Below are 27,404 nucleotides of genomic sequence, written 5' to 3' on the forward strand. Positions count from 1 at the left end.
TACAAGTTTAATGTTGTATGGAAAATGTATTATGGTACTTTTTGATGCATTACCTGATTTATGTATTTTTTGCTTTCCAGTTTCTACGTTGAGTTACTCAATAAAATGTTAAAACTCATCAGTCAAGTCTCCAACCTCTATACTGTCCAGCTGGGTCCGCTACAGTACATGCATAGAATTACTTTTAAACTAGCCCTTACCCGTTCAAAGATATGAGCTCCGAAATGATGTGCAGTGTGTTATGGGATGTGCACTGTGCACACAGTATATGAGGGATGGAAAGTAACTTTAACTGGTGCTTGCATGCTAATATGTAGGAGCATCAATGTAAGAAATACCCGTTCCATTTAACGGCTACAGAGATACTGTGTACCGATCTGCATGATTTTTGGACAACATCTGTAACAGGGCCAGAACCCCCCCCCCCCCCCCCCCCCGTGTGTGTGTGCACAGGCCCCCGTGTGTGTGTGCACAGGCCCCCGTGTGTGTGCGCGCCACACACACACACACACACACACACACACACACCCCTCTGTTGTAATTCGATACTCTACTCTGCTCAGCTCCTCTCCCCCCTCCCGCCCCCCCCTCTGTAACTTGATACTCTGATGTCATTTTGACAATATACAGCATACGATTTGTGAAAGTGACAAACGGGCTTCACAGTTATGTCAGGTATGTTCATATGCTAATGGTGATGCGATTTCAGATCAATTGCTCCAGCCACTGAGGAGAAACGCTGTTTCGGACGGACAGACACTCACTCAGACAGACAGACACTCACTCAGACAGACAGACATTCGCAAAATTATAGTATAGATACAGTGGAATCCAGTTCACATCCCACAACCTTTATTAGAATCACCCCAAAAAATAGTGTGTGTGTGGTTCCATCTCTAACTCCATGTTCAGCAGTTGTTCAATTGTCTAAAAAACATAATACAAAAATCAATAACGCATTCACCTTGCCCAACATCAACTTTATCACCTTCAGATGTACACGTCTCTACTTCTCATAATCCCCAAATGTTTACAATATTTTCCCAAATTTTGGCCTGTTGGTGGCTTTGTCCTGTGATGCGAATTACATCACAAATGGGCGTCGACAAGCAGCACACTGCCTGCAAGCAGACATGGAGTGAGGGGGAGGGGCGCGGTTCCGGGGGCACTTCCAGAGAAAGCAACATCACGGTCTGTCTGCTTCACACCAAGGGGGACTAACAGGCACACACACAAAGGTGCCAGGCCCCCGCAGGGGGCTGAAGGCTAGTTTCTGTAAAACACAGGAACTATTCCTGTTCAAACCATAACACTTCATAATGACTGGGTTTTGTAAGGAGAGACGTTTGGTTTTCCCTACCCAGCAGAAAGGACCACCCACTGCTTCCACACAAGCGCTTTACACCAGTGGTACTCAAAGCAGGGTCTGGGGACCCCCCAGCTAAATTATCAGACCCAAATGGACCCTTTAACTCAGAAATTGTACAAATGGAACCAAATGGTCCGTTCCATTTGTACACACTCTGAGTTAAATTAGCATTGATTTTACAATATAAATTGGGGTCCCAGAGATAGAAATGCCTGTAAATGGGGTCTGTAGCCTAATATGTCAATGTCCTTGAATTTAAAATGGTTGAGAATCACTGCTAGAGCCGTAAAAATCTTCTCTATGGGGGTCCCTGTATATATTTTCAAATGGTGGTCTGCGGGCTAATAGGCCTACGTGGCTATAGCCTACTACTGCCCCTGCCTCTGTCATTTAAATAATTAATCCAGAGAATGCAATAATACCATAAATTATGGTTTAATGTAAAAGGTGTACACCAAACAGCCGACAAGAAACTCTTTCCAACTCCTGGGAGACTGGCAGTCGGTGGCATTTAGTGACAAACTTGGCATTTAAAAGTCGGGCGTTGGAAGATTGCATTCAGATGAGACGCACATAAACCTTCAGGGTGTTGCCAGGTTTGCTCATTATAAGTGACTTTGGTAATTTTCCTGTAAAGTCTTTAGTTGCATGTTGCTTTTGTTTGGGCTTGTTTCTGAAGTGTAGTTGCTTTTTTGGCCTTTCAACATTCTTTAAGAAAATAGCATGTAATAGAGCAAGTGGTGAAACTGTTGGGCTTGTTTTCATAGACCTGGTCGCTTGTTTCACTCACATAGTTTGGCTTTGGCAGCCACAGCCTCTCTTCGTCAAAACAGCACAGCAGCGCTATATAACTATTTTCCTTTGGACTCGAGAGTTGAGAATATGGTATTTACGGTAGTTAAAATGTGCCACGGGAAAATGTATCTAAATATAAATATAACTCGGAAGAGTAGCAAAGCCCATCAGCCCAGAGTCACACCTAGCCTGGTTTCTGGAAGAGGGGCGGGTACGAGGCTAGCTTACATTGTGATGAGGACATAAGCTTATGGCAGTATTATTTTGGTTACTATATTTACTTTTATTAATTTAGTATTTACAGCGTTCTCCTCTGTGCCTCAGTCTTATTGAAAAGATAAGAGCAAGGAGACCATATTTTAAATGGCCAGAATATTGATTATGTGCATTTTCATTTTCTAGTAAACCGTATTGTTATAAATCAGATACAATTCAAATTACATTTTGGTGGATGCCCCTAAATATTGCTGATGCTACTAACATTTTGAGTTGGGAGCACCAGTGCTACCAAGATAAAAATAGTTCATTTCAAGTCCTGCGTAAATACAGTATATTCTTTAGTCCTCTATTCATAGTCACAGTTGCGTTTGCCAGTTTGCAGTTTATAGTTTTGTTTCTTAATCTATGAATCGAGGGGCTCCTTCTTATGGGTCTCGACAAGAAAATTTATTTTCTTGTTTTTCCATGATTGCAGTATTTACCACCACCGTTTTAATAGAGATTCTAGTTTTTCTGTTTTTACTTCCATTGTTTTTGTCTCTTTGTGTTATCATTGTCACAGCCCTAAATGTGTTTTGATATCGTCTGGACTCTAAGAATAGGGTTTGAAAAGTATCACTTGTCTTTTTTTTAAGAAATGAAAGCTCACATGTTTTCTTCCCCCCCTACTTGTTTTCTCAGAGTTCCCCTGGAGCGGGACAACTCTGAAGAGTTCCTGAAGAGAGAGGCACGTGCTGCACAGCTGGCCGAGGAGATTGAGGCCAGTGCCACCTACAAGGCCCGCGTGGCCCTGGAGAATGACGAACGTTCTGAGGAGGACAAATACACAGCCGTGGTGCGGGGGGAGAGGGGGGACAGGGAGACACACACACTCAGCAGGTGAGAACAACATATGCAGCATATACACCACACTTGACAGCAGATCATACTCACACATAAACATATACACAAGACTAAGGGCCAGTGCATACTATGTATATTTTGGTTCGGCTATGTATAAACTACAATATGATGTCATTCAGAGGTTCGGCTGTTCGGTGCCACAGAGACTTTGTGATTCCCCGAACGGAAATAAATTCGGATCTAAGTGTATTTGGTAGCCAAGAATCAAACCAAATCGAATCTAACTCCTTAATTATTGGGGCCGATGACTTGTACATAGTTATCTAACCAGTTCTCTCCGTGGCGTGTCTTTATTTATGTATACAGAGAAAACAAGTACATTCCCCCCAGCCAGAGGAACAGAGAAGCTATGTCATGGGGGGCGGGACGTCAGAACTCACCCTGTAAAGTTGCCCGAGCGGCCAGGCTCCAAGAACAGTCAAGAAATGATCTTTAAGGGTTTTTATTTTACCCAAACACCTCCAACACAGCAGTGCAGTTTCCCATACAATTGCATAGACCAAAGTAAGACTGGCCAAAAATAGAAAAAGTAGAACAAGGCTGAAAACAATAAACACTTAGGCGAAACACTAACATAACCCAACAGGCAAAGAACTCTCTTCGGGTAAAACCAAGTCTCTGCAAGGCCCCGTAGTTCTCCCTTCAGGGAATGCTCTCTTGTGTTATTTGCCCACATTCAAACTAACATGTCTGTCACTGCAGTCTCCCTTATATAAGGAGTGGATCCTACCACAGGACAGCACACATTAATTAGTAACTATGACTTCCAAATACTTCCATATAACATTCCAAAATAACCCACAGCTAGTAAGAGAACTTAAACATTCTAAATGATGCATGTTACACTTACACTTGGGTGAACTTCAAATTAATGACATTATAACTATAACACAACTCTGAAAACAGAGGAAACACCCCTCTCTTCCACAGCACTTGGCCCATTCCTATTAACCAAGGAATTGCCACCGGCTGTGAAGGAGACCCAGGAAAATTGGCCACACCCCCTAATTACCAACACCCCAATGATTCAATAAACACACAGGAGAACCTTAAAATGCATTCAAATACCATGTTAAGAACACTGTCCATGAACCAACCCTTCACAGTCATTTCCAAAGCCGGCCGGCAAAGTTAGTCAAATGGAAACCGCTGTTTTAGTTGGGTGTGTGTACATTGTCCTCAAACATTGTATCTGTATAGGGCACGGGCTGCCCCGTGACACACCCCGTCTGGTTCAGAGTTCCACCGGACCACAAACCCCCCGACCAGGACCTCAGGACTACAGCCCCAGCTCTGGGGCCGACCAGAGGGTAGTGAATGGAGGTAGGGGCTTTTTAAATGGGACCAGAGGGTAGTGAATGGAGGTAGGGGCTTTTAAATGGGACCAGAGAAGAGTGAATGGAGGGATGGGACGGTATGAAAATTACGATTATTGTGACCAAAGAAATTGCGTTTTACGATCGCTATTATCGTGATAATAAAAATATTCCCAACATCTATTATGCTGGGCAGAACATTTAGCTGTTGCGACGCGTTGTGAGCTTGTAGATTGGCTATTTTATATATAAGATATTTATAAGATATTTGGTAGAGAGTGGAAAAAAAGACTGTATCAAGTACGTTATTTCCAGGTCCGTTTTACCAGTTATAGAGGGTTTAAATGGTACCAGATATGCAGCTCGGCAAATAAAAGGTGAATTGATCCCAGTGCACGACAGAGGATAATTTCACGATAAATTAAAATCTCCACAATACGATTATTGTGAGGGTTTTTTAATCACGATAAACGATAATAGCGATTATCGTCCCATCCCTATTTACATCTGCAAGTGAAATGCTTCTAAAGCTTTCATGTGTCATTATTTGTTTGATCAACCTCAGTCAATCTCATTGTTAGATGATATCAACACAATGTCATAACTAAAGTGAGCTTGGCTGATATTCAAGAAGATGTATTTTTGTTGCCGTTTCCATGTCATTTTATATAGCCTACAGTATATATATTTTCCTTACATATACCATTATTTCATACCTGCCATGTCTTTCTTTTCTGTTTAGCCTTCTCATTCCTTCTTTTAATTATGCCCATGATTTGTTTTTTTCTGATTTGTCTGTTATCCTTTATCATTTGTACCCCCCTTCCATCCTCCTCATAGGTTCATCCCACTGGCCCTCGCCCTGTCCATCTCCCTCCTCCCGACCCCCCTCTCGCTACCAGTCTGGCCCCTCCTCCTTGCCTCCCAGGGCGGCCACGCCCACCAAGCCCCCCTCCAGACCCCCCTCTCGACCTTCCAGACCTCCCTCCCATCCTTCCTACCCCTCCTACCCTTCCTCGTCTTCTCCGGCCCACCACGGGCCCACATCGCCAGCCTCCACCCTGCCCAAACGCATGTCCTCGGAAGGTACCCACAAGAGTGTGGAGTAGACCCGGACAAAAGCACTAGTTGAAGACATGTTGTAATATTTGAAAAGATCACGATGAGCCCTATATTTAACTGAAATTGTTTAAGATTCTTTGAGTCGGCTTAAGTTAAATCGAAACCTTCAAATGCAGTATATTCCTGTTGATGTTTGGTGTGCAACAGCACATGCCACTATAGGTTAAAGCAGGGGTGTCAAACAAAATGTAGTTTGTAGGCCGGATTGGTCCCATTGCGACTGTTCACGGTCCAGATTACTTTCCCGTGCGTGCGTGCTGCCAATGCTTAAAGGTGCGAGTGCTGTCACAGTAATCCGTTCCCTCACAAACTAAAATTTGAAACATTGTTAGGCTTCTGATTTCAGGTTTAGAACTAAACGGGAATGTGTTTACAACTGTATATATTTTTCAAGCAGTGTCTATAAGGACTTGATGTTACCGAAAGGCTCAATATCCAGATGTAGTCTAATTGAAAGTAACACTTGAGCACTGGCCCCCTGCTCAACCAGAGTGGCAGGGTAAGCCTTGTAAAATAAGAGTGTCATATTATTGGTTTAGTCCTTAGGCTGTAATGAAAATGACAGTTTTGATGACTACACTGGCATTGTCCATTTTCAGGCTTTTTCTACATAGTGTCTCGGTACAAGCAAGGATGCATCAGTACACAAGTACATTTTCCCAATTGAGTTTCATGAGTCATGTCAGTTTTTATAGTGACGGCAATAAATTATCAATAAAGATCCCTGGTCCCTGATTCTTCAGTGCAGCACTCAGGCACAGGGGTGAGGATGTTAAAGTGGGGTGCTCTCGGTAGGTGCTTGTACACATTTGGTGGTGCTGCCTCTATTGTTTTCCATGTTCACACAATGGCAGCTTTGGCAGCGTAGCGCTGACAGGCCACACACAGATAAATAATAATTGGGTGTGGATATTATAATTATTTATATTTTCTATTTCCCCCTCCAAATCATCCCATTGGCCAAATTGGACCCCTCTGGTAGTTTGACACCCTTAGGTTATAGTGAGGAATTTGTGGTAATGAAGCAGATTTGTATACATGTGTTAAAAGGGAGCATTCAGTACCATCTGTCTAAACATATTTATACCGTTGAAAGAAAAGCAGTCCTAGTAGTTAAGTTTGCAACTCATGCCAAGTAGAATGTTCAATGAGATGATTTGGTCAATACAACATGAACATTAGGCATTAAGCAGAGTTCTCACAATTACATGACGGTAGCAAGCATCCCTGCAAGCATATTTGACTTAAAAAAGCGAGTAGTTGAATGTAGAACCTTCAGTTACAAACCTCTTAAAGAAACATTTTACCCGGTTTTGACAGGAGCAAGTTTAACAGTAATGCAAAAAATCTGGTTGAGGTTTACATGTAGAGATGACTGATACTTTATGGAATGAGCTGTTTTCATTTTGATTTAGCAGAGAGGCCTGAATGTGTCTTCAAAAGTGAACTTAACATTTCTATGTGTTATTCAGTGGCTCCTCACAGATCTCCACAAATATTTGAACTTACTCAACTAGTTCTTTGCCACACATCAGGTTTTGCACTGGGCTGTCAACTGTCAAACAGACACTGCTAAGCTTTACTGGCACAGACTTCACTAAACACTGCCAATGATTTACATTTGGACTTTCACATCTCTGCCTTGGCTCTTTCTCCCACCAACAATTTCTCTCTCTGTCTCTGTCTCTCTCTCTCTGTCTCCGTCTCCATCTCTCTCTCTCTGTCTCTCTCTCATTTTTCTCATCCCTCCCCTCCTTTCCCCTTTGCTTGTGGTGTGAACCAGTGTTGTGTAGTAGTATACAGTCTGCAGTGTGTTCCACTCACATGCTTGTCACCATTAGCACTGCTTCACGGTGAGCCCTCTAAAGCCAGATGGACCAGCTCATGTGGGCTGCAGACGGCTCAGAGCTTCAGCACTCTGGCAGAAGTTTGTAAGACACAGAGGCCTTTCAAGGAAACAGCACAATGGGGAAAGGAATGAATAATGGAAGCTATTCGACCTGCTATTAGTGCATTAATCTGTCTCTCTCCCTCCCTCCTCCCTGCTGGTCTCTCTGGCTTTCTCCTTTCTCCCTCCTCCTCCTGCAGGTCCCCCCAGAATGTCCCCAAAGTCCCAGCGGACGCCCCGTGCCCACAGAGTGCCCCCATGCCGGACCACAGGAGTCCCTCCAGGAGTGGACTTCATCCCCCACAATGCCCCGGGAGAAGTGCCGGTCAATCCACCGACCAGGAATAGCTCCTCTGGAGGAACGTGGTCATCAGTAGTTAGTGGAGGTACACGTTGAATTCCTTCCCCTCATCTCAACCCTCCCCCCTTTTTGTTTTTATTTACATGAGTATAGGGCTGTCCCCGACTAAAGATTTATATAGACGAAACCTGATTGGCCGAATATTGCCTATAGTCGACTATTAGTTGTCGACTATAGGCAATATGAAGGAGGGAAAAAAAGTATGTGCGATACCATAATCACAGTAATCCTTAAACATATTCAGGGAGAAATTCACTTCGGTTTAGAGCACTGCAGAGTGAAGGTCTGCGCGTCTGTGACCCTGGTGATCCTCGTTGAGATCGTTAAAGCGTCAAAGAAGGCAATTATGTGTTTGCACTGTGAAATAGGTCTACATCTATTCAAAGATGGCATCAGAGCCACGTCATTGGCCATCACTAGTGTGCTGTAGTGAGGCTAGGTTCTAAACAAGAAAGCATATATAGGCCTACTGTTGTTGCACAGAAATTAAGCACCTTTACATGAAAAGTGTGTATTAGATTAATAGGATATAAATCGTGATATACTGTATATCATATTTCTTTCCTATTTTTCCCAAACAAATTAGGCCAATCTCTCAGTTGAATCATGCAAAAAAAGAAAAAAAAAGAAAGAAAATACATTATTCAACTAAGAGAATGTTAGTCGACTAAGACCCATTTCGATCGATTAGTCGACTAATCGAGGTCCGCCCTACTTGAGTATATTTATGTTTATCACTCATCACCACCTGCTGCTCACCACTGTAGTATGGATGTCATATCCAAAGCACTCCTGCGCTCAAAAAAACATTCTGTGGACACAGTCCCTTACAAAATGGGTTGTTTTGCATAGGTGTGAAGGAGTGTTAAGTACTCAGGGGTTAAAGTTCTCAGTCCTGGTGACTGATTTCAGTCTTGAGGATTCCATAGGCATAGGGGCTATTTCTGAGATCAGTGCAGATCCGCAAAAACATAAATAAATAAGGGGGAGGTGTAGCGATGGATGACAAAGTCGTCAAAGCGCTAGTCAAGTGATCTCCAAACTAAAAAGTTATAATTTAAAGATATGAGTATTTGAATTGTCCAACAGTACAACAATACAACAGAACTTCGGAAGATACTTTTATAAAATGAAGCATGGATTGGCACACACATTCAGTGAACGCAGTTCAGAACTTCAGCGAAACAGCCCAAATATTGGTGTGCGCTGCACGCACCATGTTTCTAAAATCACATATTGGGACATGTTCTGAAAATAAAGTTCAGTCTTTTTTTTTTACTTTAACCCCTGAGTACTGTATGTGAGTAAGTAGCCATGTCAGCAGTAAAGTCTTATTTCTCCCTGTCCCTCTGCAGCACACAGACCTCGCTCCCCTCGTCAGAACAGCATGGGCGGAGCCTCTCCTAGCGCCTCTTCCATTGCGTCCCCTCAGACGGGGACGGCTCCCGTGGAGACGGTTACCTCGCCAACGTCGGCCTCCTCGCCCACTGCTGCTAGCCCCGCCCCCAACATGGTCGCTGCTAGTTCAGTTGAAGGTATAATAATAATCTGGACCCCAGTCCTTTGGGGTATTTTGTGTCACTGTACATCTTCACATACGTGGAATCTGTCCTCAGCTTTTAACCCATCCTAGCTATTTTGGAGCATTGGGCACTGCAAGGACAACTGTTTTTTTTTTACAACAAGGGTTAATATTTTAGATAGTCATTAGAGAAAAGAAAAGATGACTGTTAAGATGTTTTCATTTACTTCTTTCTATAATTTAGTGATTTTAACGATTTTGATTTGCATGCATGCCCCCTGCATGCAAGTGAATAAATATGTATTTTTAGACACAATAAGCCCATTCCCAAGATGCACCGCAATCTTTCAGGGGCAGATGTGACTTATGGGGGCTGGTGTAAATAGTAACAAAGAAATTGCCGGCTTATTGTGTCTAAAAAAAAACATATTTAGCCACTTGTACGCATGCCCAACCACTGAAATCAAAATACTAAAATCACTAAAACAAAAGAAAGCAGTAAATGAAAACATTTTAACACTCATCATTTCTTTTTTCTTATTACAATCTAAAATATGAATCCTTGTTGTAAAAAAAAACAAAGTTGTCCTTTCAGGGGCAGTGCCCGGCGAGCAGTTAGGGGTTAAGTGTTGTGACCCTCTATCCATTCAGCTATGGTCGCCCCAAAATATTTTCTCCTGTTGTTTCAATTTACACTTGTTACTGAGTCTACACCTGTAAAGTTTGAATATGAAATGTGTAAATACCTCCCATCTGAACATCTGTTCAAATAGGGAACAGGGAACATACATAGTGGCTACCTAAAATGCACCCATTAGAGCTATATACAGTCTGTCTTTGGACAATATCCAGAGTGACCCAACTCTCTTTTTTAATTCTGGTCCCTACAGCGAAAGAGTGTCGCATCCAGGAGACGAGGCAGACGTCCCCTACAGCCAACAAGGAGAATGAATGTCAAGCCCCTGGACAGCTCCCCTAGTATCACTAGACCAGCTTGCAAAGGTAACCGTTTACTCCCCTAACAGCCATGCCTTGGAGGGATTTTCATCGTTGTGATTCTGGAGAAGTAGCCTTCTCCAGAATCATTTGTTTGATCCACTACTCACATGATTGTACTTTAGCTTTTCAGCAATGTTACAAGAAACGTAGTTAATGTCATAATGTTTAATACATGGCTTCTTCTCTCCACTTTGCAGGACCTCCTTCCATGGCGCCAGACCACAGAAAACAAATAGATAATTTAAAGAAATTTAGTGTAGATTTTAGGGTAAGTTGAATGCACTTATTTTCTTTAATCACATGGACCCTAGCATCCCCACACTCTTTGTATATCATAATGAGTGAACATTGGATGAAAAGCTGATCTTACAAGCTTGCAATGTTTCTCAACGCGTCTCATTGTGAGCTTGTAGGCTATTTTCAGCAAAGAGATTTGGCGTTGAGGGAAGAGGGAAAAGAGGAGGGGGCCCCAGTCAAGAGAGTATATAGAGTTTAAATGGTTAATGGCTCATTTGAAGCATGTTCTTTTGCAGAAGATCTTGTGATCTTGCTGGTAACAATCTCATAATAAGCAAGGGAATACAAGCTCTCTCCTCCTCCACTCCCCTCCGTCCAGTTGCAGTCAAGCTCCAACCCAGACCCTGTCTTTGACCAGATGATGACCAAGCCTCCCAGAGACCCCGGAGACAAGCCCAAGGACCTTCCCCTGGACAAGGCCTCTGCGGTGGGGCCAGAGGGCGGTGAGGAGGGGGCAGTAGCGGTGGTGCCAGCAGGTGCCCCCACCCCAGCCTCCACCCCTGCAGCGGCAAACAGCAGTAAACCGGGAAGCCCCGCGGCGCCCTCCACTTCTCCCGCAGCGCCAGACCAGAAGAGGCCGGGGCCAGACGTGACATCACAAGGCTCCCAGACAACAGCCACACCCATGTTCGGTGGGCCCAAGCCCCCCGAGGACAAGGAGGAGAAGAAAGAGCCCGTGCAAGAGTGAGTAGAAGAATGGTTGACGGGATGGAACGAGGGAGGATAGGCTGTGGATATTGTCAACATGTTAACGTTCTACCATCTCTGTCTCTCTCTCTTCCTCCGCTCCTGTAGTCAAGTGAGGAAGTCGACCTTGAACCCCAACGCCAATGAGTTCAAGCCCAGATTCAATGCACAGGTCAGTCTGACCCTGCCGCCACCATTATGCCATTTCACTTTAACCCTGGCATTTTTCTCGAAAATAGCTGTCAAATTTTGTATATATATTGTCTATATAATTATGTTGTTTTACAAAATAGTTGATCTACAAGTTCACAATGCATCGTGAGCTTGTAGATTAAGTTGTTGTTGCTGTTTGTGTTTGACTCTCTCCATACGTTTTGTGTATTTGGGGTTCCCTCACTAGCCCAAGCCAGCTAACACCCCTACTCCCCCGAGGCCCCAGGGCCAGCCCAGCCCCTCCATCATGGTCCAACAGCCCCAGACTGTCTATGGCCAGACAGTGTGCTTCCCACAGATGTACCCTCTAACACCAGTCAGCCCAGGAGTGCAGGTGAGACACATACAGTATGCTTAGTCGCATACAAATGTGAAATATGGCGAAAAAACAAAAAGGTTTCTGTCTGCCTGCGACGATATTCGTGACCAAAACTCTAGCTGCTGTTGTTCAGTCAGTCTCCCAGCATGCTTCAGTCTCCCAGCATGCTTCCATGTCTGTCCTCCTGTTCTCTGTATCATTTATACCTGTGGTTCTCAAACCTTTGAAATTGGAAGGTCTCCCCTTAACTTTGACAGTGTACAAATGGGTCCATTTGGTTCCATTTGTACACTATAAAGTTAGACTTGTAAGGATCAATTAGCCCTATTCACGGCCCGCTCACTCGTCCTTGTCAATTAAATTGACAAGGACGAGTTATTATCTACATACACTATTATCTACATACACTTGAAGGAGTTCTCCTGTCAGCATTCTGTACATTTAATCAATACAATTAAACCCACATTGTTCCTCTCATTTTCTTGTTATTAATCCTTTGTCTTTGTCGTTCATTTTAATCTCTCCATTACTAGATGAATCTCATTGGTCCATTATTCTCTCTGTTCAGGCCCCATTTTGTGCAATTATATGTGTACTACAGGATGGAGTATCACCATATTTTGTGTGTGTGTGTGTGTGTGTGTGTGTGTGTGTGTGTGTGTGTGTGTGTGTGTGTGCTCTCATGCGTCCAGATAAACATGTTATTTTTTTCCTTTTTCATCTCTTTTTCTCTTTCTTACAATCAGGCCATGCACATCTATCATGCCTTTCCTTTCCTTCCTCTTTGATCCGTCAGACACCGCTAGACAAGACAGGCCTAAACACCATATGTTGTTACACCCTGTTATTTTCATTTTCTCAAGCCAGAGCAGACGGTGCAACACTGGATTAAACACTATGACATTGCTAGTGTACGTTGAATGTCCTGAACATTAATTTATTCAAACCAAATTAACATGTTTTAACACCCAGTCCCCATAAAGGCTGGGATATTGTAACTTATTTGAGTAATGGTCACGAAAATATCACGGGTTTCCCAGTGTAGTGCCAAAAGAACGTAATGTTTATACAGTATATACTGTATATATCTTTTTGTTTTTATCTTTTTCTTTTTTTTTACAATATGCTACTGTATGTCATGTCATATTTTGCTGTCAGATAAGATAACGCATGTTTAAAAAATTCTGATATTGACTGATATTTTTATACACCTCTTTTTTAACAAGTTGCTTTAAGAAGTACTTGGTGATCCAACATCACTCGCCAAGAAAAAAAAAAAAAAGAATTTGTTGACGACTAAAGAATGGTTCTTTTTTTTCCCTTTCTCCCTCTCCTCCCCTCTCTCTCTCCATTAGAAAAGCATAATCTGGAAGGTTTGTGACATTTTCTAAGATTTCTATTTTTCTTTGTTTTTTACTTTTTTACTATTCTATTTTTCTCTCAACCAGTACTGAAATGCTTTTGCTTGCTTGATGAGCAATGCCTGATCTATACTTCGTTGCACGCCAGTGTCTCGCGTGGGAAAATAGACGATTTACAAGTAAACCACGGGTCGCCCTTGTGAACTTATAGATCTGCTATTCTCTGTGCGAGATAACAATGTACAACCAATGATAAATCAGGCTTACATGCCCATCCGATGTTGGTTTGCCAACTTCTTATTGCAATTCCTTTACAACTGTCTTCATGGATAGGTCCTTTTTAATATTATTATTTAGAAGATGACTTTCTTTTCTTCCCCAGCTAATGGCGACTTGGAGGCCCTTTTGTTATTGTTGTTATTCTGTGCTGTTTTAAAAGTATTGTTATGTTGTTAATGTTTATTTTATATGTTGTTATGCTTAGAGACGCATGGGGCAAGTTTATAAATCCCAGGAATGAATGTAGGGAAGGGACGATAAGAACATTTCATGTCACCATTACTGCGATTTACGGTATTATCGAGATAATCAAAATATCAACAACATCCATTATCCTGGGGCGTAACATTTGCCAAAAAATTGCAGATCTACAAACTCACAACGCATCGCGTAACTGAGCTTGTAGATCGGCTATTTTTTGCCAAACATTTAGTAGAGAGTGAACAAAAAGACTGTATCAAGTACATTATTTCCAAGTCTGTTTTTACCAATTATCGAATTATCAATTACCGAATTTATTAAACTTTTACCGGATATGCAGCACGGCAAATAAAAGGTGAATTGATCCCAGTGCATGACGGAGGATAATTTCACGATTTTTAAATCTCTAGGATACGGTTTTAGATTTTTTGATACGAGTGTTTTTTTACCACGATAATATAGATTATCGTCCCATCCCTAAATGAATGATGCAGACCATTTTCCAAGCGGTGGTACCTAGTCAAACTACATATCCCTGTCAGCTCTAGCGAATGCATGAGGCGTCCGCGAACGGATCAGTGCAACTTTCTCACACATTGGTGGGCTCATTATCCTAGCCCACAAGGCATGCTGTTAGTGTGTGCGTGCGTGCGCGTGTGTATGCGTGCGTGCGTGCCACCATTTGGGATGCCAGGTGGTCTGCTACCAAGGCAGGGTTGAAAAGGCCAGTTTCACAAGCATGGATTGAACATAAACTGAACTTGACCCATCAAGACCTTGAACGCATCCGTGTCACTCTAGATTTTAACCACTTTCACCATTATTTTATGCTTTAGCTATTGAAAACTGGCAGATATACAAGCTCACAGCCCGGCACCGAGTGCTAGTGCGCTTGTGAGCTTGTAGATCGGCTATTTCTGAAAAATCATGAAAAAGTCTTTGACTATATTGACCCGATTCTGTAAATATCTTCTAAATCCTTCTAAGATTTTTGAAAAACCCACGTTTCTATGATCAGTGGTTCTTAAACCTTTTCATGTCAAGGACCCCTAAAATTATATGCTTTTGGCTGCCGACCCCCATCTCAAAATATGTTGTTCTAGTCAAACTAGCGAATGCATGAAAAATCATTCTAGGCATATCATTCATTTTTCAGTCCCCTGAGTTACAAAAATATATATTATCAAAGATTCGCAAAAATGTTCTCGATTTAAAAAACAATAGCAGATCTCGTTAACGTGGTTAAAATCTAAAGCGACACAGATGCGTTCCGGGTCTAAGTGGGTAAATTCATGGATATGAGCTCAATTCATGCATCTGAAATCTGGTCCCAGATCGATGTCAACGTGACTCTGAGCGGCAGCAGGAAGCCATTCAATGACATCTAAATGTTCCTCCTGTTTTGTTTTCCTCCAGTCTCCCATGTACCATGTTCAGATGCCTCATATGACTGTCAGCCAGTCTAAACCCTACAGACCAGGTAAAGGTGAGAACAAACACTAATCCTTCTCTCTCTCTCTCTCTCTCTCTCTCTGTCTCTCTCTCTCTCTCTTGCTCTCGCTCTCGCTCGCTCTCTCGCTCGCTCTACACACACTTAATCAGGCATTGACACTAAGGCTTTCAGGTTGCCCGACAGGGCAAGTGCTCATTTGAGAGGGGACACAGATGTCTATAAACACAACACGAGATATCTGTCTAAGCACAAGGAACGTGGCCAGTGCGGTGTGTCTTCTGTTCTGTGGAATGTAAAATGAGAGCACTATTTACCTATAATGTGCTGTTTTTCTTTTTACTGTTGCTACATTTAAAAATATAAAATGACAAGTGTGAAACCATAGACATATTCAATCATAGCTAAAGTAGGTTGGTATTTGGATTTGGAGGTATTGAGGTGTGACATTTTTTCTCGCACAGCCCCAGAAAGTAAAGAAATAAGTGTTAAATTGAACGGTAATTAAAATCGTACCTATCATTTTATAATGGACGATTTACTTTTCGAGCAAGTTGGCAATGACCTTCGGGCAAGTAGAACATGACCTGTACTTGCCGATGGGCAAGTACCTCTGAGCCCTTAGTGTCAACCCCTGCTTAATTGTACATCGGTGTCACACATGGAAAATGGCAGCTTTGTGAGCTTGTAGATCTGCCGTTTTCGATGCGTGACACCGGTGTACAATTCAGTTACCCTCAAGTAATTTGATCTCATATATATTCTCTCATACTTGCTCATTCTGTCTCTGAAACCTTGTCTCTTCCTCTATTCCAGTTGAATTAACCCATTAAAACCGGTAAAGCATCAGTGTGACTTTAGATTTTAGCGTTGCCTATTCAAAAATAGCACATCTACAAGCTCACAGCACGTCAACTCATGCCGTGCTGCGAGCTCATACATCTGCTATTCTTGAACACGTTTTAAAATCTTGAAAGTATTGCGAACAACTGATTTAGAAGCCATCAGTAGAATCGGCCTCGGGTCTTGAATGCGTTAAAACAGAGGTCTTCAACAGGGGCTCCGGGACCCCTAGGGGGTCATCAGAGTTACTACAGGGGGTCCTCCAAAACTTCCAATCCTTTTTATATTAACAACTTGAACCCTAATGTCCATATTCTGAGAACTGTAGCCAAAAATAGCAGATCTACAAGCTCAGAACACCTCGCACTGCAAAGAGGTTTGGTGTAGAGGGGAAAAAGAGCAGACAAAGTACAGAGTGAAAGGTCAAGTTTATTTAGTATTGATGGTTCAAGTGGTTAAATATCTGAAAACACAAATTCACATGTATCCAAAATACACTGATGATCGTGCTGTCAAACGATGACACTAGGTTGTGGGGGGCTTCATCTCTCTCAATTAAGGGGTCCTTGGTCTGAAAACGTTGAAGACCCCTGCTTTAAAACACTTTGTTTGCTTCATTAATTGTTTTGCTGCATTTTAAAAATGGCTTCAAATGTAAACAAACATGGCTGCCATGTTTGAAAGATGGGGTTGGTATGGGGGTCAAGCATGCAATTTCGCGATCGCGATCATGCCTAGTAGATAGATTTTGTTGCAAAAACGGCCCAAAACTCTGGAAATTAGGGCGTGGCTGCGTCAGAGTACAGGAATAACTCGGGGAAACTCGGGAGGGGGCAGACAATGAGTTAACCTGGCTCTCTCCTGCCTGTGGACTACAGTGCCCAACATGCCCCAGCAGAGATCAGACCAGCACCACCCCCAAGGCGCTCCCACCATGATGCACCCGGCCTCGGCAGCAGGGCCTCCCATCGTAGCACAGAGCCCTGCTTATTCTACCCAGTACTTCACCTGTAGTCCACAGCAGTTCACCAGCCAACAGCTGGTCCAGCAGATGCCACATTACCAAACACAGGTATTATAATTTATTGTATTTATTTTAATATTTTAGTTTTGTTTTATTTTGTATTACTACAGCTGAGAAATGGAACACCTTTAGCCACACGCTGGTAAAACCTGAACAGTGTTCAGGTTTTAAGGCCCTGTTAGCTTTTTTTGTTCATTTGGTTGGTCAAAGGTTGAAAGTGGTCAGGGAATTTAAAAAATCCATTCGCTACTGTGTTTAGTGGAATAAAGTAGTAATGTCCTCATCCTGCTACGTAGCTGCCTTTGCCTTCCATTTGTACTCTCTCTCAGTGAAATGAACACTTAAGCTAGTACGTGCAACTCTGTCTTCACACATACTCCCGTCTGTGTCTGTGGGTTTGTGTTCCTTTAGGCACAGCATGTGTTCAGTCCGGTGATGCAGGGCAGTGCCAGGATGATGGCCCCGCCACAACACGGCCAGCCCGGCCTGGTGTCCTCCTCTACACAACAGTACCCAGAGCAGACACACACCATGTATGGTAGGTCACCTAGTATGTCCTCTGCCACACCGGTCGGTATAGGCCCAATGCAAATATCCCTGTTATCAATTAGAGAGTTATTACTTATTACAGTAGAAATCTTCTCATCAAACCACTTTCTAAGGTCTGTCAAGAGAAAATGACTCTTGAAACCAGGCCTCCTCTCTTCAGATGCTATGTCCAAGGTTCATGATATGCACTGCAATGTTAATTTGTATATGACACCACGCTATGGTTACCTATGGATAACTACAGTAGTTCAGAAGTGGGTTGTGCACATCCAGTTCGTTGCTGGTGCTGGACAAATAATAACAGTTTAATACAATGAAAGTCTGCACAACAGCATTTCTCCTGCGACATAACTGCAAACAATAATTCTTTGCACGCCTCTGTCCATTTCAGTGTCTACAGGGCCGATGCCCCAGCAGTACCAACACCCTAGTGCCACCCTGCATCCCCACCCACAGCACCCACAGCACCCCCAGCCCTCGGCCACTCCCACGGGCCAGGGTCAGCAGGGTGGCCCCCAGCAGCACGGCGGTCCTCCCAACCACCCAGCCCAAAGCCCAGTACAGCACCAACAGCACCAACAGGCTGCAGCAGGTCAATATAGCCATTGGCACTTACTGAGTTAACAGTTATATTTAAAACGGCTTAATGATACCATATCATATAATAAGATACGAACCAGTAAATCGCTGTTGTCAGTGGAAAACCTTTCGTTTTGTATTTATCATTTTTAAAATGAGTTAAATAATAATATAGATCTATATATATAAATAGATCTTCTATTTTCACTAGTTGTGTGCAACACTCTTGTTTTATGAAGCAGGGCTTTTACACATTTTAAACTTTGGAGATGCAGGGTTTCTTCCCGACAGTGACTATCATATAATCTATCTATAAATGCGAGAAGTCTCTGCGTGTGTGTGTGTCTGTAATCCGCGTATCTCGAGAACCGTTCGTCCCACCGGCTTCAGATTCGGCACGCGCGTTCCCCGCCGCGGCACGGAGTGCAGTGCCGGGTCTCGACCCGACCCGACGCGCGGTTTTCCCGAACCGGCGCGAAACGTTCGGAATCTCCTTATGCGGGGTTGATTGTTGACATCAGGCTGTTTCTGAGGAAATCGGCGAAAGCTCTGACTCATTGTGACATCACTTCATAAAAGGCTCTGACATCACGTACGCCACATGAGTCAACAAAAAATCTCTGAGTGTGTATGTATGTAGGTAATCCGCGTATCTCGAGAACCGTTCGTCCCACGGGCACGCGCGTTCTCCATATATGGGCATAAAATGAATGCCCCCATATGAGAACCGTTCGTCCCACGGGCACGCGCGTTCTCCATATATGGGCATAAAATGAATGCCCCCATATATGGGCATAAAATGGATAAAGGGACACAGACAGACAGATTCAGAGATCTCCATATATGGGCGTGAAATGGACGCAAATAGACAGATATCTCCATATATGGGCATATATGGGCATAAAATGGACCCAGAACTATATGGACGCAAATGGCATATATGGGCATAAAATTTACGCAGAATCACAAAGATCTCCATATACGGGCATAAAGGGACACAGACAGACACACAGACAGACGGATACAGAGATCTCCATAAATGGGCATAAAATGGACGCAAATGGCAAATATGGGCATATATGGGCATAAAATGGACCCAGAACTATATCTGCAGTGATCTCCATATATGGACATAAAATGGACGCTGACAGACAGACAGATAACAGATATCTCCATATATGGGCATAAATGGACACAGGCAAACAGATGGTCAAAACGGGTCCTATGACAACAGGTATAATGGGGTTTGCATTAAAGGGCGGGGCATTCATTCCCTATTTACATTGTTCCGAGTTGGCCAGGTCGCCGACTAGAAGCTGGCAGCTTCTAGTAATAATAATAAGATACAAGCCAGTAGATGGTGCATTTATGTCGCGCTTTTTATTCAAAGCACGTTACATTGAGCATTACATTCACCCATTCTCACACACATTCATAAACCGATGGTGGAGGAACCTGCACATCGGGAGCAACTAGGGGTTCAGAGTCTTGCTCAAGGACACTTGAGCAGTAACTCTGGGGGAGCCTGGGAATCGAACTGGGAAGCTTGCGGTTCCCATCCGGCCACTCTACCGGCCTTAACCAGCGCATCAAGTCAACTAGTCATGGGATATGTATTGTTCGCCACCCTGGTTGCCCTAACAGTTTAGTTATTTTCCAACATTCTGTGTGCACTTGCAACAGCGGCGGCAGCGGCCCAGGCCCTCCACATGGCCAACCAGCCCCAGCAGCAGCAGATGTATTCAGCTCTGGCTCCTACGCCTCCCTCCATGACCCCAGGGCCCAACCCCCAGTCTCCCCAGGCCTCCTTCCAACAGACCCAACAGACCGTCTACATTCACCCCCAGCAGGTGCAGCACGGCTACAACCCCAACCACATGGCCCATGTGCAGCAGGTGAGTCACCCTGCTGTGCCATCTTCATTATATTGAAAACATTCCCTTCTAAATAATGGTAACATTGCTATGCTAGCTCTTCGGGTTAAACGGGTCATTTGGGTTAGGGATGGGGATGAAAGGTCATGAAAAGTCAAATCTCTTGTGTGGAACAGGTGTTGGTTGTCATTGCTTTATTAAACAGGAGAGTGTAGAGCGACAGGTAAACCGAAGCCAGAGAGAGGGAAGACACACAAGACAAGGTGCCAGGACTTGGATTCGACCGCAAGTCCTCGCAACTCACAAGGAGCATGTGGTCAGTGTACTAACCGGTTGAGTCCACCAGGCACCGCAAATATATGAAACGCACTTGTCACTTGGAACAAACGAGCATTAAATAAGTGCCAAGTGGCTGTCAACCTGAATGTGGAGCTAGTGTTGTTACCTGGTTTAAACCAGCTTGTTGCTGTTTCTAGTTTACTTTGATATACCACGGTGAAACAATTATCATCGTTAACGGTATGTTGTTATGGTAACCGGTAGAGTCGCCGGAAAGAAACTCGCAGAGATTTTTATTTGTTTTACTGAGAATAAGGTTAGAAATAACTTCTGAGGTTAAGATTCGGAATAGGGTTAGGTTTTGGCACCATTTTACTGAGGTTAAGGATAGGAATAAGGTTAGGTTTAACCGTTTAGGCATAGTTTACAGAGGTATACTGTATAAGGATATTAAGTATCTCAATGGAAAATAACAAATAAGCCTAGCCTTACCCGAGTTTCCTTTTAGTCGACGTTGTATCAGTGAACTGTACTGTCATGAAACTATACCTTTTCCTATCTACAACTTCTAATACATATCTCAATCAATCAAAAGGCATAAACCATCAGCTCAGGCGAGTTTCTTTCTGGCGACTCTTCTGGTATTCGTTGTTAATCCTCTATTGTTATCATCTCCAAGCTGGTACCAGTAAAAATATATTGTTTGTGTCAGATTATAACAGTGTAGCCGATATTGCATTGTAGACAGTGGAGGATGAGATGAGAGAGAAGGAAGGAAGGAGACAGATGCAGGAGCATAAAGGGCAGCTGATTGAAGATCCACATAAACAAGAGAGAAAGGATAAATGGATGCAGAAGCAGAGCAGGAGGCAAGTGAAGGAGAGAAGACTCAAGAAAAAGACTGAAAAAAGCGGTGGGAATGGAGAGACAAAGAAAGGAGAAGGTAAATGCCACCCTGCCACCATTCTAAAGAGGCAAATTCAGTATACACAATCGCAAATTGGTACATTTTATGACTTGCATATTTTATGAAAGATTGATGATAAACCGATTGGGCTTGCTATGTATTTAAGGTTTAAATAAAGGGACACGGGTAGACAACAAATACAGAGATCTCCAATTCCATACAGTATATTTGCACAAAAGAGACCCAGACAGACGGGTACAACGGGTACTCTGACACTGACTCAGACATATTGGTCGGATCGGTAGTGCGACGTAGGTGTGAGGGCAACTCTAGTATATACTGTAAATGCTTCTCTAGTACTGTAACTAATGTTGAATATTACACATTAAAAAAAGAACCACTCCAATTTAGAAGAAGAACAAAGAAGGAATATTAACGTGCTCTTGTTCGTTTCACTGTATTTCTTCAACAAGAACATAGTAATGAGTTTTTCCTCTCCATTCCCTATGACACCTTGGCCATCATCTTCTCCCTCCTGGCCCTCAAGCGTTGTAAAATGCCTAAATTGTACATTTTCAGGACCTTGATGTTTTCAAGAAACCGCTTTTACTACTTGGTTGGCTGGATTCATGCTATCCTGGCTGTCCTATGAAGGTTTTTGGATCAACTTTGTTTTGTTTGATCACTTAAGCTCTATTTTCTACTTGTCTTTCTTTTATTTATTAATGTATTTGTTTTATTATTGTTTATTTATTTATTGTAATTTTCTAATGTGAGAAATGCTTTATTTGGACTCAAAGGAGTATGTGTGCAAGATTTCATGCTATCAGTCCAACGGTGCCAGAGTCAGCTTTGCCTTCTGCCTGCCGGAGACAATAACCGATCTACAAGCTCACAGCGTGCCGATTTTTGAAAATCTTTTAAAATGTTTTACATGTTCACTTTTTTCAATGAATGGCTTGCCCTAAAAAAAAAGGTTATTTGTGTTTTCATTGAAATGTATTAAAGTTTGTTGGTAATAGTTGCAAGACAGCCAAGAAACACTAGAGGGCATTCTTCACTTGGTAAAAGGATTGTTTGAGCTTGCTCGACCATGCGGCTTCACCTGTTAATTACATTTTTGAGCTATTTGTGAACCCATTCTGTAGGCTGGTTGTCTGTGTGGTGAAATGTTGTCATTGTTAGAACACTTAGTGATCATTGAGGTCTTCCTTTGATGTCATTCCTTAATCGCCTTCTCTTTTTTTCCTCTTGAGTTGGATTGGCTCTCTCTATCTTGCACACTCCAACATCCACGTGTCCCTCTCTCTCTCTTCCCCCCTTCCAGGCCCATATGCAGTCTGGTCTAGTGCAATCTCACCATGCGGCACAACAACATCCCCCAATGATGTTGATGGCTACCCAGGGTCCTCCAGGGGGTCCCCAGCCCCAAATGCAACAGACCGCCCTCAACCCCATCCCAGTCTCTTCCACCACACACTTCTCCTACCTGGCACACCCACAAGGTACACTACCAGCAGACTTAACCAGCACACTTATTGAACTTTTTTCTTCTCATTATTGCTGTTAACTTTTTTTTAATTTTATTATCGAAGCATTACCTTTATCATAGTAAACACAGGAGGTCTTAAGTTGTAGCGCCAAGTCTGTGGGGAAGATAGCTTTGAACCCAGACCATGCTTGATTTTAAAATCAATGAACATCCAAGCGCAAACTCAATGCACAGAGCTGTGGTATCCATACAATCTAGAGCGCGAAGCAGTTGTGCAAGACCCTAAAATGCTGTTCTAGCGCTTGGCGTCCGTCTCAGAAAATGGGACCCAAGTCTGGCTTTTATCTCTCTGCTCTCACTTAGACCTATCTTGTACCACTGCAACACTTGAATTTCCCCTCTGGGTCTAGCGTATCTTTATCTTCTTATAAATAAAGGGGTGAGTGAGGGGTGAGTAGGTGGCACTATGTTGGTGTGTCATCTACAGAAAGAAAACATGATTTAAAGAGAAGTTGGAGAATCAGGTTCCCAGAATAGGTCAGTGGGGAACATGACTGATTTGTAATCGGGTGTGGTTAATGTGTGTGCATGAGGGTGATGTAATGTTCTGATGGGTAAGGGGTTTTGGTGTGGTGTGATGCTGGAAAGGTTATTTTGCAGTCATAGTTTGCTAAGTGCTCTGGAGGTCAGTGATGATGTGAGTGTTTGTGTTCTAGGTGATTTGGGGTAGTTAATTGAAATGGCAGTTTTAGCTGAAGTTTTATCGAGATTAAGTTGCAGTAGCTTTCATCTGGTTTGTCTGTAATATTATGGGAAAACAACTGCATTACTGCATTACTTCAAACTGAGCACAGAAATGTTCCATTTCTGAGCTGTAATCCTATCAATTACAGATCGTCAGGGTTCAAAGTTTTGAGGTCCAAACATTCCAGCAGAGTGTCGCTTTCTTGGTCATATTGATTGCCTTGTAAACAGTGCTTCAGCCACTTAATACATTCATTCAACTTCAGTGGATCTTCAAAGTTGGTTGCTTAATAGTTTTTATGCCCTGGCGAGCTTGGCTCTCTGGTCTCAGTGTAGTCACTCTGACATGTCCAGCGCAATTTGTTCATGGGATCCATCCTTCTTGACTGTATCCAAAAATATGGGGACATTGACTACATCTGGCTTCTAAATCTGTTTTCTTATGAATACAATAAGCACCTTCTAGCTACAATGGAGAATAACTTCTGGACTAGGCTAGAACGTTTCTGTGCTTTCTATATAAAATAATTCCAGTTTTCAATTAAAGTGAGGTATGAGGTAGAGCTCTTCATTGGTCCAAGGACAGACCTGAACCATAATGGACCGGTGAAACTCATTCTGAGATCCGATTGGTTATGGTTACATCATGTTTTGAACCGAACCCTAATTGGCCCTGTGAAATTCAACAACAACAATTGACTAGCGAAGTGTGATGTCACTTCCGTGAAATGGCGTGAAATGTTGCCCTCTACGGGGTTCATGCTGGTATTGTTTTGTATTCAAATCGCCATTGGGGAATTTGCGATCACCGCATATAAGAACTGTGTTAAAAATATAGACACACCATGCTCTCGGATTGACCCAAATGGATATGAAGCATCGACTAAGGTGGAAATGTACAGATTTACCCAAAGAGTAACACAATAAACGCTAGAAACGAGTTACAACAGGCTATATCAGATATGAATGAATATCATAAACTATGCAGAACCCCCCCGCTGACAGAAACGCGCACATGGTGTGTTTATTTTTTTAATACAGTCCTTATATGCGGCGATCGCAGATTCCCCAATGGCGATTTCAATACAAAACAATACCAGCATGAACCCCCTAGAGGGCGACATTACGCACAAATGACGACATGGCTTCGCTTCTCAATTCACACAAATTACAATAGGCTCTATGCCAAACTGTAGTTCCCATTTCCAGAAGGTGGCACAAACATTTCCCGTTCCGAGTCAGTTTCACATACAGTAGCTTAATTTGGCTCAGCAGCCAAATCAAATGAAGCTATGAAACTATTCAATGGGAATCGCATATTAGGCGCCAAATCCACCTTCCAGAGTGAAATCTTTGAAGAAGGTCCGCCTCGCGTCTCCATATAAACGGGGCAGTTTATCTAAACGTGTGATGTGTTGGCTCACGACGGCTCACACTGCAAAGCCGACAACCGTGGAGCCTACACGTTGCATTGGTGAGATATGTAAACAACTGCTGTGATAGGAAGTATAACAGACGTGTCACCGCCACATGGCATGCACACTACAGCATTTGATTCACTGACGCGTCACTGTGTAAATGCAGAATAAAAAGTGAGAACACAACAGGACTTTGACGTTTTCTCTAGAGACCGTTGTCGACTAAACGTGGCCTAAAATTGTTTTGTGTTTCCAGTTCAAATCTGTTACTGAGCCAATGAAATTAAGCTATGGGAAACTAACTCGGAACAGGAAAATGTCCATGCCACCCCCTGGAAGAGGAACTACAGTAATTCTTTCTATTGCTATTAAAAATGTTCTACCTGTAAATGCCAGTTATGAGCTACTCCGTAATAGAGTCTAGCAGCTACATAGTCTACAAAAAGCGAAACGTTTTCACTTGGCTGAAAAAGGAATTGCACCTTTGATGCCATGGAGGTATAGTTTGATGTGCTCTGCCAAAACACTGGCAGCCAGGCATGCATGCGCAGCTCAATGCTTTCCCCCTTGTTTTGTTCTCCAGTAATCTGATCTAATCATCACACAGCACTTGTTTTTTCTCTCCTGATCAGCACTGAGTACAGGTCTTCTCAGATCCACTTGGGTATTACACATAATGATAAACAGACCTGAGATCATAGAATCTGAACCCAACTGAACACAGAACTGTACCATACGGGTGTTGGGAATTGTCAGGTATTTTTGGTTTGGGTACTATACTAGTGAAGACAAAAAAGGTACACGGTAACTTGGCATTTCAAAAAATATATATTTCACTTCAACTCAACAATGGCCCCGACACACCATCACATAAGATCTTTGCATGTTTTCTGTACAGTTGTACAGACGACCTTGAATTCCTATGGGATTGTACGACGAATAGCGAAAACGGCTACAAGCTCACGCAACAAACACATGGGTCATTGGCGAAGCCCCACATAATGACATGCCCAAAATAGGGACCTCATGTTGAAAGCGCTCAATGAAATGGTATTTGTCTCTCCCCTTTTCCCACTGACAGTTCAAGCTCACCATCAGCAGCAGCTGTAGAAGGGTGAGCGGAGGGACCCACTCTGCCTCATGCTTCTCCACAAGAACTTCCACCACCACATGATGAAGAGACCTGACCAGCCCCCCCCCCCTACTGTCATACACACAAGACATGCGACCACATCAGCTTTTCTGCCCCCACCCTCCCCTCCCTCCATCAATCCATCGCCCCTCCCCTCTCCTCCTCTCCTCTTCCAGACCAGGCAATAAGAGAATGTTAACAGACTGATGCAGTGACATGTTTTTAACGAGCTAGCGTTCTAATATTAACAGAGGACTGCCCCTGTTAGTGTTCACACACACACACACACACACACACACACACACACACACACACACACACACACACACACACACACACACACAAATACACACATGCATCTACATGGAGAGTACACACACTACGTACACACACACACGCGCACACACATAGTTTGAACCCAAACCAACACCACTTAAGGGGATCCCTAACAGCAACATGAGTCAGCTTGCCAATTAAGAGGCATGAAAGAGTGAGGAAATGATTGTGAGTGAAGAAGAGAGAAAAAAAACTGGAACTTGTATTTTGTCTGCACCTTGTTATGGGAAAAAAAAAAGAATTCTTCCAACTTTTAGACAGTATTAACCTTACTGTTTAACTATTGCTGCTGCTGCTATGTGCTGCGTTTGTTTCCAAACTACACAACAGGTTTCTAACCAAACTAAAAACAAAAGTGACGAGAAGCTTCCTGTGAATTAACAAACACAACATTTTGGCAGCCAGAGGACAGGAGAAAAAAAAACATTATTTATGAAACTGATGGCTGAGGTGATCAGATCCCAATTCTCACCTGACCATTGTGTAACTTTTAAGTTAAAAAGAAGAAACTTTTACTTTGTAGATAATATAAATAATTTAAAAAATGAGCAAAAAAAATTAAAAACAATAAAAAAGTTTTAAAAACTGGACAACTGTGTGCTTCTGTAATTGTTTTAAATGGGTTTACCTCGCCCCGATACCGGCCTATTTTGCGGTATCGGTACTCGCCCCGATACCGGCCTATTTGCGGTATCGGTACTTGTCCGATACTGCTCACAAAGCGCCCGAGTACCCTGTGTGTTCCGCCACTTCGCCTTTCTCTCTCTCTCTTAAAGTATCAAAAGTAAAAATACAAAATGTTTGAGCATAGCAGATCTAGAAGATCATGCACAGTACAGGAATTTCCATGGGCTAAACCTGAAAAAAAAGTGAAATGTGTGGCAGTTGTGCCATGTTCTGGGAAAGCAATGCAATTTAATGTGTTA

General features: G+C 42.9%; 1 pseudogene across 1 annotated transcript; it reads left to right on the plus strand.

The window, feature by feature from the left end:
• The first annotated feature begins 1,133 nt into the window (after positions 1-1,133).
• Positions 1,134-27,059, plus strand: LOC308295594 (ataxin-2-like; annotated as a pseudogene). The gene is made up of 20 exons: positions 1,134-1,138; positions 3,065-3,262; positions 3,593-3,669; positions 4,487-4,609; positions 5,443-5,688; positions 7,813-7,998; positions 9,329-9,508; positions 10,386-10,497; positions 10,692-10,762; positions 11,111-11,475; positions 11,587-11,650; positions 11,879-12,025; positions 13,366-13,383; positions 15,268-15,337; positions 17,023-17,216; positions 17,580-17,706; positions 18,109-18,309; positions 19,980-20,191; positions 22,684-22,861; positions 26,092-27,059. The product of its transcript is annotated as an ataxin-2-like (transcript).
• The last annotated feature ends 345 nt before the right edge of the window (positions 27,060-27,404 follow it).

Source organism: Nannobrachium achirus (genome assembly GCF_963921795.1).
Source record: "Nannobrachium achirus genome assembly, chromosome: 12".
In the NCBI taxonomy this organism is placed as follows: domain Eukaryota; kingdom Metazoa; phylum Chordata; class Actinopteri; order Myctophiformes; family Myctophidae; genus Nannobrachium; species Nannobrachium achirus.